Below are 14,523 nucleotides of genomic sequence, written 5' to 3' on the forward strand. Positions count from 1 at the left end.
TTTTTAATTTACCAAAGCAGCTAATATTTCTAATTATTGAAAAATTAATGGTCTTGTGCTTCAAAACTAAAATACTAAAAACTAAAAACAAAAGAGGTGTATAGTGAAAAGTTACTCCTCTCCATCCCTGTCTACCCCATTCCCTGTCCACTCATTACCTTACAAGTGAGCACTTTTATTAGTTTAAACATGCGATTCTTTCTTTATCCAAATACATATATACTGGTATCCCTTGTTTTTGGACAGTTTGCTTTATGCCACTTCTTTTACAAAAGTATTACTTAATATTTGTGTCCCTTAACCAAAATATCTGAAAAGGATCTTGCTTTTATGAAAAAAGCAAAAAGCCAAAATAGTGTTAAATGTTTGTTTTGCAGTTTGCATCTGGAGCAGCAAGAATGGACAAGCTCCTTACCTGGAAATTATACTCAGCATGTCAGCATCAAGCCGCCATAGCTTTGACCTCTGAGCATGTGTGATTTATTATCTTGCACCCATTAGCAAGATGTGTCCTAAGGTAATTGCTTCTTTGCTTTACATCATTTCAGCTTTTGAAAGGTTTCATAGGGATGCAATTCCTTAAAAGCATAAAAATGAGAATACGTTCGGATAGTGGGGGAAAACTTATTTTATATGCTTTTGTATAAAAACTAGAGGCCCAATGCATGAAATTCATGCATGAGTAGGGTCCTTATGCCTGGCCAGTGATCAGGACCAATCCGTAGGGCAACTGGTGGGGCCATCAGGGTGCCCCCACTGGCACCCGCCTTGGCCAGCCTGGCACCACCCACTCACTAGCCCTGCCCCCCAGCCACACCCACACCCACTGCTGCCAGTCACCTACCTTTGTGGGGTGACTGGTGGGGTGATTGGGAGGCCCCCACTGGCACTCACGTTGGCTGGCCTGGGGCCTGCAGGCTGGGGGAAGCTCCTGTGTTGAGTATCTGCTCCCTGGTGGTCAGTGTGCATCATAACAAGCAGGTTGTTCCGCTGTTCGGTCGATTTGCATATTAGGCTTTTATTATTTAGGATGGTAGCATGTTTTACATACCATACTGCACCTAGCATTTTTTTTTACTTAACATTATAACAGTAATTGAACTTTCTAGATGATTAATTGAAGAGTGTCTTCATTTTTTTTTATTACAGCTGCATAGTATTTTCTTATAAGGCCTATAGCATAATGCATTTTACCAGTTCCTCCTTGGTCAGTTCTATCAGCAATGCATGAGTGCCTGTTCTTTCATAGTTTCATTAGCCATGTGATTTCCAATCTGATACATGAGGAATGGTATTTCAGTATAGTATTAATTTTTATTAACTTATAAGTGAGGTTGAGTATATCTGTTCATAGACTAATTTATTTGCATCCTTTGTCCCCCAACCCCTGCTTTCTGGTGGGTGGGTGAGCTTTTTTCTTATTGACTTGTAGGAGCTATTTGTGATATGAGTTGCATATATTTCCTTTCAGTTTACAATTTTCCCTTAGCTTATGGTGTCTTTAGCATGCAAAATTTATTCTGGGGTAGTTGAATTTATTAATCTCATGACTTCTGTGTTTTGAATCATAGAAAACCCTACCTCACTCCAAGGTTACGTGGATACATGTATATATACAAACAAACACAAGTTAGGAGATTTAATAATATAATCGCAAAAAAAAACTAAACTAAAAAGCCTTAGGTTTAATCTTTAAAAAGTCTCAAAACCTTTAAACTATAAGATACTGCCGAAGTCGGTTTGGCTCAGTGGTAGAACGTCGATCTGCGGACTGAAAGGTCCTGGGTTTGATTCCGGTCAAGGGCATGTACATTGGTTGCGGGCATATCCCCGGTGGGGGGTGTGCAGGAGGCAGCTGGTCGATGATTCTCTCTCATCGACATTTCTAGCTCTCTATCTCTCTCCCTTCCTCTCTATAAAAAAATCAATAAAATATATTTAAAAAAAATAAAATAAAATAAACTATAAGATACTCCTGGTAAACACAAAACTAGACTTGAACAAGTGGAAGACATTTGGGATATTCTTGTATATGTATATTCTTGACATCATAAAGATTTCCTTTATTTCTAAGTTATATAAATTTAACATGATTCTAATAAGAATACCAAGTGGTTTTGGTATTTTTTTTTAACCTAGGTAAGTTGATTCTAGAATTCATATCGATAAATAGGCATAGCTATGAACTCTTCAAAAGAAGAGTAAAGGGGGAAATATTCCCAATATTAAAATATATAACCCCAAAATTCCAACAGTGTGGTATTTGTCCATGAATAGACCAATGGAAAAGAATCAGAAGTATAGAAACAGATGCAAATACATCCAGGAATTTAGTATATGATAAAGGTATCATCTCAAAATAGTGGTCAATAAATAGCGTGAAATCAACTTGATGGACATCTAGGAAAGGAAGTGGGGTTGATGTATTCCACCAGAATAAACTCCAAAAGAAATTAAAAAATTAAGTGTAAAAAAACAAAACAATAAAAATGCTAGTCAACAATGTGGCATCATTAATTCCCATATAATCTTGGAAGAGGTTAATTCTTGATGACTCAGTAGCAGTATTTCATATCAATTACTAAATTTGTAGCCAGTATTTCCCCTTGGCAGTTGTTTTTCTTCTCTGCTGAATGTGATTTCCCAGTTTTATAAAAGGGCCACCACAAAAATTAATTGCCAAAGTAGATTCCTAGAATCATAAAACTTGGATCTTCCTATTAGAGATTACTTAATTCCACTCACTAAGTCTTGCCCTTTAATTCAAAACAATGCTGCACTTTGACAGGCTGTAATCAGCAAGAACTGGATGCCTGGCAAGTGATCACACACTGTGTATCTGCGCTGTCTAGATTACAGTTCACAGATGAATGTGTGGTGATGTTGGGGAAGGGCAGAAAAGAAAATGGAACTTAGACAGCCTTTGATCCAATTCCATGCTGAAATGCGTGGCATACCCTACAAATGTTGTAGGAGTTGGGGCTACCTGAGCTGGCTTTTAAAGGGTGGGTTTGACTCATATATGGAAAAGAGTTGGGTTCATAAGAAAAGGCAAGGATGCATGTGCCACAACATAGAGTTGTTTTGAAATAGTTTCTAGGGAGATATTTGAGGCTGCAATGTATGCGCCATTATTACCTGTCTACCAGAAAGAAAACTTTTTCCTGCCATGATTAAAAGGGCTGAACATAGGGTATTGAGGAAAGAACCAAGCTTACTAAGGGGCCATAAGTATTACAAAGGTTAATCAAGGATAAGGTAAAGAGGTAATTTTCATTATGAAAGCAATTATGATTCATCCTAAAAAGGATCTAGCAAATAGGCACTGTACACCAAAAGCCATGGCAATAGCTATAATTATCTGTAACTGCAGGTGTTTCTGCCACCTCAAGATTGTTAGGCCTCCACAATTCTGCTACCCGAGTCCACTTCAAAAGGAATTATACAAAGTCAGCACGTAAAGTTTCAGGTTTCTAGAAGGGATTCTGGAAATGAGTGTCTTCTAGATGTTTCATTCACCAAACAATTGAGTGGAAAAACTATATAGAAGCTGCCCAGAAGACACCTCCAGGATTTCAACACGAAAACAGAAGTAGAACGCTGAGGTTTCAAAACTTTGCTATTATGAAAGAGATTGAAGATTTCAAGTAATACCTAAAGCCCTAACATTTTGAGAGAACATACCTAAAGGGAACAATTTATAATAATTAGAGGCAGCGTGATACTGAGACCACGCAACTACACTAGGAGATTCTCTACAGAGCCTAGCTGTATTATCTCAGTAGCAGAATGTCAAGTTAGTGATTATTTCATCAGGAAAATATTTGCTACACCTGGAAGTGATAAACAACATACCAGAGCAGAACATTACTCTCCAGGATTAAGTACCAAACAAAATGACAAAGAGTTGACCCAGGCTTTGAGATGAAAAAAAACCTTGTCCAGTTACCACATCAAAGACCCTTTAAATAAACCATAGGGAAAAGAAAAGAAAAGAAAAGGAATCAATTCGGATACAGGTTTGGAGACACTTTATATAGCCAAGAGAAGAAAACATGCAAATAGAATAAATCCAATCTGGCTGTTTCCTTTATTTTGTTCATTTAGTTTCTCTGTGATTTGCCCCTGTCACTTGGTTAATCAAAAGCTGCCCAAAAATTTAAAGTGACACCTACACTGGGCTATGTCAGCTCAGTACCTAATAAAAACTGAGTCCAGTAGCAAGATGAGGGGAATGTCCAGTCCACTAAATGCATTTTTCAATTAGCTGCGTGATTGCTTTGTGAATCACAGACTTAATGAAACCACAAGCCGGGAAGTTTAGGATGTGGCCCAGGTAGGTGGGGAAAAGCTATGATTCAATAAATAAGATTCTTTCATGAGCATGTAGACAGATTATAGTCCGCCAAGGTAGAGAAAAACAATGCAAAATCCATTTTGACAAACTGAAGTGTGAGCTGTGCTAATGGTGAAGGGGAAATATGCTAAATTCTGGGATGGATGGATAAATTACTTTTACACAATCATGTCATAGGAGGCAAGGTTAGGAATGGATTTATTTGGGGAATTGAAATGAAACCTCTCTCCTAATGAACAGGTTTTTGGAGCTAATCACTGTATACTAGGTAAACTATCTTTTGTTTGCAGGCTGTTAGGAAACAGGTGTTTTCTGTTTATGGGATTTTTTTTCTTAATTTTATTACTTAGAACAGTTTTGAGCTCACAGCAAAGTTGAGCAGAAACTAGAGAGTTCCCATATACCGCTGCCCTCTCAAATACATTCATAGCTTCCTCAACTATCACATCCCAAAGTGATGCATTTATTACAATGGATGAACCACATTGATTCCTCATTATTAAAGTCCATGTTATATGTAGGGTTCACAATTGGTGTTGTATATTTTATGGGTTTGGAAAAATGTATAACAACATGTATCTACCATTCTAGTATACATAATAGTTTTGCTATTCTAAAAATCCTGTTGAGTTTTCTTTTTTAACTTAATTTATTATGGGAATTATTAAACATGTACAAAAGCAGACAAGATAGTATAATGAACCTCATTTACCCATCACCTGCCTTCAGAAATTACTAACAATGGCCAGTTTCAAAGATACATTTTGTAAAGACTGTAAGAACATAGTTCTAGGCAGATAGGTATTACTTATGTGGAAAAAAAAAGGTTTCTTCTCAGTAATTTTTGTTGGTTAATCCTCACCCAAGGTTGTTTTTTCCATTGATTTTTAGAGAGAGGGGAAGGGAGGAGGAGAGACAGAGAAACATCAGTGTGAGAGTGATACATCAATTGGTTGCTTCATGAACAAATCCAGGGGCCATGGATCAAGGTACATATCCTTGACCACAATCAAACACTAGACCCTTCACTCCGTAGGCTGACATTTTATCCACAGAGCCAAACTGGCTAGAGCATCTTTTCAGTAATTTTTAAGTGAGTGAATTATTTTGGGGTAATTACCGTGTTTCCCCGAAAATAAGACATCCTCCAAAAATAAGACCTAGCGCAGGGAAAGATAAGACATCCCCAAAGCGCAACTTTGGGAGAAAAAATTAATATATGACACTGTCTTATTTTCGGTGAAACAGGGTATGTATTAAGTACTAACTGTGCTAGGCACTTTGTACTTGATACCTACACCCTGGCAACTCAAAGTTGTGACCTGTTGACCAGCAGCATGGAAGCTTATTGACAGTGAAGACTCTCTGGCCTCACCCCAGACCTATTGAATCAAGTCAACAGTTTAACAAGATCTGTATGTGCTTTAAAAGTTAGGAAGCACTGACTCATGCCTGGCCCAGAGTAAACACTTAAAATAATCTCCTAACAATCCTGCAGCAACACCTCAAGGCAGATATTATCATGCCCAATTTATATATGAGAAAACTAAAGCTCAGAGATACTATTGGCCATTCTAAGATTTCACTGCTTTTAATAAAGCTATAGCTGTCTGGCTTCTGAGTTTATTATTTAACTAATACTTATAGCATGCTGTCTCTCAGCTAGGGAGTTCATTTGTGGAGCAACTCAGTAAAGGATATATAGTATGTGTTTACACAAAAACAACCAGTCATCTTGATGATCTATAATAATAACAGCATAATATGCTAATTAGACCTGATGACCTTCCAGACGAAGCCAGGGCTTCGAGGGAAGCCCAGGTCCTGGGTGTCGAGGGAAGCCTGGAGCTGGCATATAGGGGTAGGAAGGCCTACTCTTACACAAATTTCATGCATCGGGCCACTAGTAACAACAATAATAGAAAACCAAGCTTCAGTGATTCAAGCAATCACTTGCTCCACTGAAAGATCTTTTCACTTTTCAAGAAATTAGTATGGTATCATGTAGATAGCTAAATATTTCAGAGTAGTCAGAAAAACAAACACCGGAACAATTATCAAACTCACTCCCTTTGAGTGACTGTTGATCCAAATATGAACCAAACTGCAAACCACAGCTCTCGCAGAACAAAAGGTTTTGCTGTAAACCAAAATAACTGGCAAATGCATTAAAATAAAAAGAACATCCCAGTTTTATAGTAGATAGGCAGGAAAGGCAGATAGTTGGCTGCTATTTCACTTTCCAACCAGCCGGGGGGGTCTAAGCCTACATATATACAAGCTCTGTGTGAGTGCCAATCGCTTACACTGAGAAGGAAGCCTTAAATGCCTGAGCACTGCTGGGCAATGAAATAGGCCCTTTTATTTTCAGGGTGGCTTTTTGAAAAGGGTATCACAGGGAAAGATAGGAAAATCATAATTCCTGGAGCATGCCCCAGTTTAGCAAGAACTCATTAGGTTTTAGGAACTTCCCTCTCTAATCCCGGGAGATTAGGCCATTTCCTTCTCTGCTACCCTAATGACTTTAGGGTCCTGCATTATAGGATCAGCATGGCAATGAGCTGGTTTGATGATTAATTAGCCTCTAGCAGGAACCTGATGAAGTTCTCAGCTCAAAGCTCCGGGAATACTGTTCAGGGCAATCTGCCCTGATACACAGGCACACAAACAGGCCAGGTGAAAAGGCACACAAACTGGCCTGTGATAGACTGCCACAGGGATTATGATTCACTTTCTACTTACAACCAGGTGACCTGGATACAACCTGCTGTTGTGAAACAGTAATCCTGAAAAGCAGTAAACCTACTGCCTCAACAAAGCTAATTGCCTTTATGCGTGAAATCAAATTCTTAGTGTATCATCTATGTCTTATAAATAGCTATTTGGATCACTTTATTCCACATTCTTTTTTTTTTTTTTTTTTTTTGAAAATCCCACATTATAAACAGAATGACCAAAGAAAAATTCTGAGATGTTCTAAGTTATGGCAGCTGGAGAGTAAGAAAGGAACAGGAATAGTTAAGCAGTTCATAGCTGTGGGGCAACTAACAAGCATTGCTCACATTCCTGAATATATGTGGGAGCTTTGAATCAATCTTCTGGCATCTATTAACTGACCACTAGATGCCATAGCATCCTGCATATGCATGAATTTTCAGGACTGTGGCCTGTAGCCAATCGATGGTAAATATTTCTTCCTTTCAGACTGTGCACCCACCATAGAGCTGCCTCTGCTTCAACTTTTCCTGCCCGCCTTATCTGTAGCCAATGTAAATTCTTTCAAAACAACTTACATCGTTTCTTTCCAAAACAAGATACGAGAGTCTGCAACTCCAGGTCTAAGGACATGCTGTCTTTTTCCATCTGGCCATGCTGCTGGTGGTTTGGACTTCATGCCCCAGAACCTGGTCCTTTTCTGGATAGCATATGGCTCAATAAACCCTTTCTTTTCAAACAGACTTTAGCAGTGGAGTTTGATTTTTTGTTTAACACAGATTTCATAATAGTTTATGGCTAACCTTTCCCTCATGCTAAAAAAAATATATTTAGTACTAAAAATGGACTCAAAATAGACCAAAATAGGCAACATTTTGAATTATTTTTAAGAATGTTTTTCTAAACAGTGAAGAAAATTTTAAAACAGGTTTAGTACTGTACTGGAATGTTTTAATCACTATATTTTCCTCTGAAACTTACAATGATGTTTCTAAGATCTATTTATCTAATCTTTGTAAGGTTAAGAGGTCAGTTATTATTTATATCTCTTTTGCAAATGAAGAAACTGAGGCTCTGAGAGTTGAAGTTACGTGGCATCCACAAGAAGGCTACACAGCAAGAAAGAGCAGGGTCAGAATTGGCACCCAGACCATAACCTGTCCCTGTCTTCCTTCCATTTACCACGAAAATGGTGGAAGAAAACGACAGCACACAAATAGTCACATAATTATCCCCTTTAAAATGCGTGGCAGCTTATAATATCTCAGGATTATTAAATCAGTTGGAAATAGTTTCACTTTGGAAATTACAAATTCTACTTGGGTTATTTGGCAAGGTAGAAGACATTGAGACATGAATAGCTGCATTCTTCATGCATATTGAAGGCCTTTGGGTTGTAAGCTGTGATGTGGAACCAAAGCAATGGCATTTGGTGTAGGGCACATAGCTAGATGCTTTCTCTTTCCCTCTCTCACTGCTCCTCATCCTCTCCTCACCTTGGACCAACAGCATGGTTGTTGCAGGAGAAAGTGATGAATATTCTGGAAGGCAGGAGCCCCTACTCAGAAAGTAGGGAACTGGAGCACCATTGCTCTGACTTCAAGAAAGAAGAGAACATTCACTAAACTGTAGTGTCTCCTGGCCCAAAGTCAGATATCCGCCGTACCTCTACTTCTGCGGCTGGCTCCAAAGGGAGCCATTTGTTTGAAGTAATTTCTTCTAAAGGGCACATCCTAAAGGGTCTGAGTGAATTTGTGTGTGTGCTGCTATCTAGTTGAGAGTACAGTGTTCTTTGGGACACGAACAGCAAATTAAGTTTGTGCAAAGAGGAAAGATTACAGAGCAGTCCAGGGAAGAAGAGGATAGAGATTCCACATAAATCTGAGCCATGGAAACCCCATGGCTTCACTTCTGCTAGCCCTTCCTGGTCTTAGCATGACTTTCAGTCATTATTTTATGATGTTATGGGCTATAGAGAACCCTGTAGTGCTCTTTCCCAAAAGGGAGTTCTTGGAGTTGGACTCCAGGAGATTCGGGCTCCAGTTCAGATTACCTCAAGGAATGACCACTGTAGATATGTAGATCCCACACTCACAATCAGCCCAGGAAATAAATTCCATCTATGAACCACTTACATTTGAAAGGCCCCTGTTGTTGAAGGCAAGACTATTTAATCTAAGGTTAAGGAAAGAATTTCTGAAATTTTCTGTGAGCCTTCCAGGCTTCTTGCATCACTAGGTAAAAGGAGTAGAAAGGGGAGATGTTTGTTCTGGACAGAACAGCATGTGATGGGGCTATCAATACACAGAGGGCATTTTGTAACATTTAATCTAAAGATAAGAGTTTTGCTAATAATTGGATAAGTGTATGGAAGCAAACAATGCCCTTGTTCTAAAATTTTTTGTATCAAGTACCTTAACACTCCCCAAAAATCAAGGTTCTGGTTTGTGGTGGGAGCTGTATGGACACTTTGAAGAGATATTGTAGAGGGAATCTGGGCATGGGACAGGAAGTTGGGCTGGAGAATTCACTAATTCAAGCCTGAGATTCTATGAAAACTAGAGGTGCCAATCCTTTTTTAAGCAAATTGTACTCTTTTTTAAAGTATAAAATTATAGAGATGGAGAACAAATTAATGGTTACCAGAGTTCAGGGATGGTTGGGGTGGGTGTGATTATAAAGAGGCACACCAGGGTGATTTTTGTGGTGATGGAATAGTTTTGTATCTTGATTGTGGTGATGGTTCCACAAATCTACACATGTAATAAAATAGCTATTCACACACATTGTACCTATGTCAATTTTCTGGTCTTTATATGGTATAATTATGTACAATGTAATCATTGGGAAAGTCTGGGCAACTTCCTATAAATCTATAATTATTTCAAAATAAAAAGTTAAAAACATCTTAAGCACAATCCTGCTTATGCTCTATGAAAGCCTTTCTTTATCTAATTTTTCTTTTGAGAGAACCTTAATCCCCTACCCCTTCCACACATACACACTATAACACTTTGATTCTTGAGAGTTAGAACTATGGACTTAGGAAAAAACTTTCTTTTCCATCTTAATTTCTTCATTGGGGGAAAAAGGTCCAGAATGCATGTTCCCTTCTTTTCTTTTAATTAACAGATCTGATGTTTCAGATGTCCGGATGCAACTATTTGATTAGTAATGCCTTGAGTAAACTGGGAAGATTCTACATCTGACTGAGCCAGCTCTTCTCCCTGTCATGAAAACAAAACTAAAACATTTAAAATTCCTTTTATCCCTTTGATGTAAATAGAAGCATAAGCATAGGAAGGAGCAAGAGGTGTCTGGTAGTTCTGAAATAAGAGGCACCTGGTCATCACACAATGCAGAGGTTCCTTTCAGCTCAGAGAGAGCTGTGCTTCTGGGGTTCAGAAACATGGAGAAATTGACCCAGGAGGTCAGGGACTTGGAAGACTAACAAAGCAGCTTGCTTCAGAGAGGGGGCAATTTGAGCAGAATGTAGAAATGTGAGCCAGCTTCTCCTTCCCACCTCCCCAAGTACACCAGAAGAGATGACAGAACCTGAGCCCTTCAGTGTGTATAGGTGGTTGTAAGGGAAGGTTATAAAGGGATTTGGAGGGGAGAACTGCTAAAGACTGTCAGCTTCCTGACACTATCTCCCAGAGGCCCCATCTTGGTTTTCATAGATTCCAAGTTTCTATGACTGAAACTTCTTTAGTACATCTTATCTGGCCCATGAAACCAAGCACTTGACTATAAACTGTCTCATATTATTTTGAATCACAGAGGCCTAAGTTCAAATCCTAGTCCTACCACCTACTAGCTAGGTGATTTTGGGCAAGTTGTCTTAACCTCTCTGCCCCGCAGTTTGCTCATCTGTTAAGTGGGAATAATACCTGCCTTACAGGGTTTGTAAAGTTTCTGACACCTAAGAGGTGCTTAGCAAATGTAACCCTTCTCTTCATTATTTTTCATGTGAAGGCCACATTGCTCACTAGATTGGAAGTTCCTTGAGAGAGGTTCTTTCTGATCTCCAACCCCCACCCACCACCACCACAGTAAATAGCATAGGATTGGGCACACAGCATGTGGTTAATGAGTCCTTGTTGGCAAGGCTAAATAGAGCTTTCCTGGCTACTTCAGTGATGTTGATGAAGACCCAGAAATAAGTATAAGGGAACATCAACATTCCATTTCAAAGATATGAAGTTAACATCCTGAATTCTTACTTCCTTGATACATTGTTATCAAAACTGTTCATGTGATAAGAATTTTTTTGTACAAATATGTAGTCCAAGTAAAATTAGTGGCTTAAGAACCTTGATCAGTTTAGCACATGTGGAGCAGTAAAAAAAAAAAATCAATTATAGACTGATCAATTCTTTTAAGCACAGAATTCAGAAGGTTATCTATACATGTAAAAGCCTAAGTGACCCTTACGACCAGATGACTGGACAACTTGCTGGTAGCTATGATGCACACTGATCAGCAAGGAGCAGACACTCAACACAGGAACTTCCCCCTGGTGGTCAGTGTGCTCCCATAGCAAACCTCTTGTGGCTAACCAACTTTCTGGGGTCCCTCCCCCCATTGGCCAGGTGGTCAGTACACTCCCACAGCCAACCTCCCATGCCTGGCCAACCTCCCGTGGTCCCTCTCCCTGGGCAGCCATGCCCGATTGGCCCCAATCAAGAATGGGTAAGATGGCCCCGATTGCCTTTGATCACCAGCCAGGCCAAGGAACCCCACCCATGCATAAATTCATGCACTGGGCCTCTAGTCAAATATAGAAAAAGAATCTGAAATTGACCAAGTCACAGCTATACTCTAGTCATTGTCTTGAGACCACACTTCAGTCTACAGTCATTTGTGTGATCCAATGGAAAGAGTAATGGATCCACAAATGAAGACCAGAGCTATAGTCTCAGATTTAGTCATCCATTCACTCATTCAGCCAACAAATATTTACTGAGCGCCTACCATTGGGCCAGGCTCTGTGCTTCACAGACATGACTTGGCTCTGCATGAAATTTCCTGTCAGTAGCTGTGTGATCTATGGGAAGTCACTTCATCTCACTGGGTCTCATGTTCCCCGTCTGTCAAATGGTGACAAATCTATTTATATAATAATTATGATAATTCTATAAAGAATGCAAGGGCCAGAGTCTTACAGACTGTGGATTGTTCTCTATTATTGTCCTCTATGTAATGGTTACATGAATAACTTGTGATCATTTGAAAATTATGTCCAAAGTCTATTTCAAGGAGGCTGAGCATGTTCTGTCTGCTCAGTTTCTTTCCTTACATATTGGCAGTGCCAACCAAGACCAGAGTGAGCAGAAGGGACTGAGGGCCCTATTATATTAGCAAAATGGCACTCCACTTTGTGTTCTCAAATGGGTTGGATTTCAGACATGGTTCCTGTTATGGGTTAAATTAGCTCCCATTCAAGTTCTAGCCCTGGGCACCTGTGCATATGACCTTATTTGGAAATTGGTTAAGATGAGGTCTTTAAGTCCTTATAAGAAAAGGGACATTTGGATATAGACACATATATAGAGAGAACACACAAAGATACATGTTGAAGGCCAGTGGGGTTTGCAGGAGAACCAACCTCATCTAAGGTTTTCAATCACTGCAAAGTATCATTGTGTTTTAGAGCCAAGCTGCTAGCTTGTCTCCTAGACTCCACTCTTGCAGCCAACCAGAAACTGCTGTCCTAGTGAAGGAGGTGTGCCTTCTGTTGGACAAATAAATGAATCATATTAATCAATGTATATGTATTATTTTGAAAATTTACTATTTGGCAACTACCATAGTAGTTGATTCAGGCAAGAGTCATAAATGGATCCTAAAACAAATAAGTGAAAGTTTTATGGGAAGCATAATATTTATGTACTCTCTAAGTATCATCCCATATATTAGTTATTAAGTACAAAATGAAAAAAAAATGTATATTTATAGTGGAAAGACCTGGCAGACATCATCTTAACCAAAGTTATCAAAGTTAACACCACCCACAATCATGTATCTTTTTATGTTTTACTCTTGCTATAAATGCATAACTTCTCATTATGAGGGTACATCAGGCAAACCCAAATTAAGGGATGTTCTACAAAATAACTGGCATGTACTCTTCTAAAGTGTTGATGTAATGAAAGGCAAAGAAAAGTTGAAGACTACCAGATTTAAGGAGACTTAGAGAATTAAGAGACATGACAACTAAATTCAATGTGTGATCCTAGAATGGATCATGGACCAGAAAAATAAAATAGCAATGAAGGACGTTCTTGGGACAATTAACAGAATTTAAATATGATCTGTATATTATATAATAGTGTACAGTATCAATGTTATATTTCTTGAATTTGCTAACTTTACTATGTTTATATTATGCAATGTCCTTGTTCTTTGAAACACATTGAAGTATTAAAGGGCAAAGGGAAATAATGTCTGTGACTTACTCTCTAAACTGTTTCAGAAAAAAGTGTGTGTGTGTGTGTGTGTGTGTGTGTGTGTGTGTAAGGGAGAGAGAGAGAGAGAGAGAGAGAGAGAGAGAGAGAGAGAGAGAGAGAGAATATGAGAGATAGGTAACAAGATGCTAACAACATGAATCTTTGTAAAGGGTGTGTGAAAGTTCTTTTGCCATTTTTGTATACAATTTTCTGAAACTTGAAAGTATTTGAAATTTTAAAAAATTAAATATATTATTTTTAGCATTTAACTATATGCCCGATGCCATGTAAGTGTGAGATATTCATAGGAGAAGACAGAGTCTCTGTCCTTAATCCAGGAGTTCACAGTCTGGGGTGCACTGGACAAATAAAGAGGTCAGCACAATTCAGTGTGATAAAGGATGGTGTGAGGGCAGAGAAGAGGTATGCTAAACCCAGACTTTGAGGGGAAAGGGTGTCAGAAGAGGTTCTTAACAGAGAAAACAAAGGGAAAGCTTAAAGTTTAGTGAACTAATTAAGTTTGGGGTGTCAGTGGAACGTGCAGGCAGAGCTGAATGACAGAATATGGGACATAGAGATGATGCCTGGGCTATAAGCAACAATAGGAAGCCACTTGCCAAGGCATGGATTAGCATGTGTCTGGGGTCAGGCCAAAGTCACCATAGCCTCTAAGGTAACATAAACACAGACATCATAAAACAAAAACTTGAGGCTAAAAGGCTGAACACAATTGTGCTTTTTGATGGTGTGGGTCGAATTTTGTGGTGCTGTATACTGAACGTCTCAGAGACACCAGCCCCCAGATTGATAAATATAAGTAACTTAGACAAGGGCATGACCTCCCATATCAGTTAGGATTGCCAATAATAGACTGTGAGGTGGGAAGGGAATGTCAAGTGATCATAAGAAACTAATGAAGTGATTTTTCAAGAACAGGATGAGCTTTACCAGCAATAAGGATAAGGTAGTATCCAATTAACACAACAGGATGGGGAGAGATTG

The 14,523-nt window shown here is 38.9% G+C and overlaps 1 protein-coding gene across 4 annotated transcripts in view; it reads left to right on the forward strand.

Moving 5' to 3' along the window:
• The window catches only part of MOSPD1 (motile sperm domain containing 1), a 91,015-nt gene that overhangs the window by 37,092 nt on the left and 39,400 nt on the right, over positions 1-14,523 (forward strand). For 2 of the 4 annotated variants that reach the window (XR_014793726.1, XR_014793727.1), the window contains exon 7: positions 378-517. The gene's annotated coding sequence lies outside the window, so the exon portion shown is untranslated. Of the gene's footprint in view, positions 1-377; positions 13,517-14,523 lie in introns of those variants that run through there. The other 2 variants (XR_014793728.1, XM_084870267.1) reach the window with 2 other exon arrangements.

The sequence above is a fragment of the Pipistrellus hanaki genome (assembly GCF_964339955.1).
Source record: "Pipistrellus hanaki genome assembly, chromosome: X".
Lineage (NCBI taxonomy): Eukaryota > Metazoa > Chordata > Mammalia > Chiroptera > Vespertilionidae > Pipistrellus > Pipistrellus hanaki.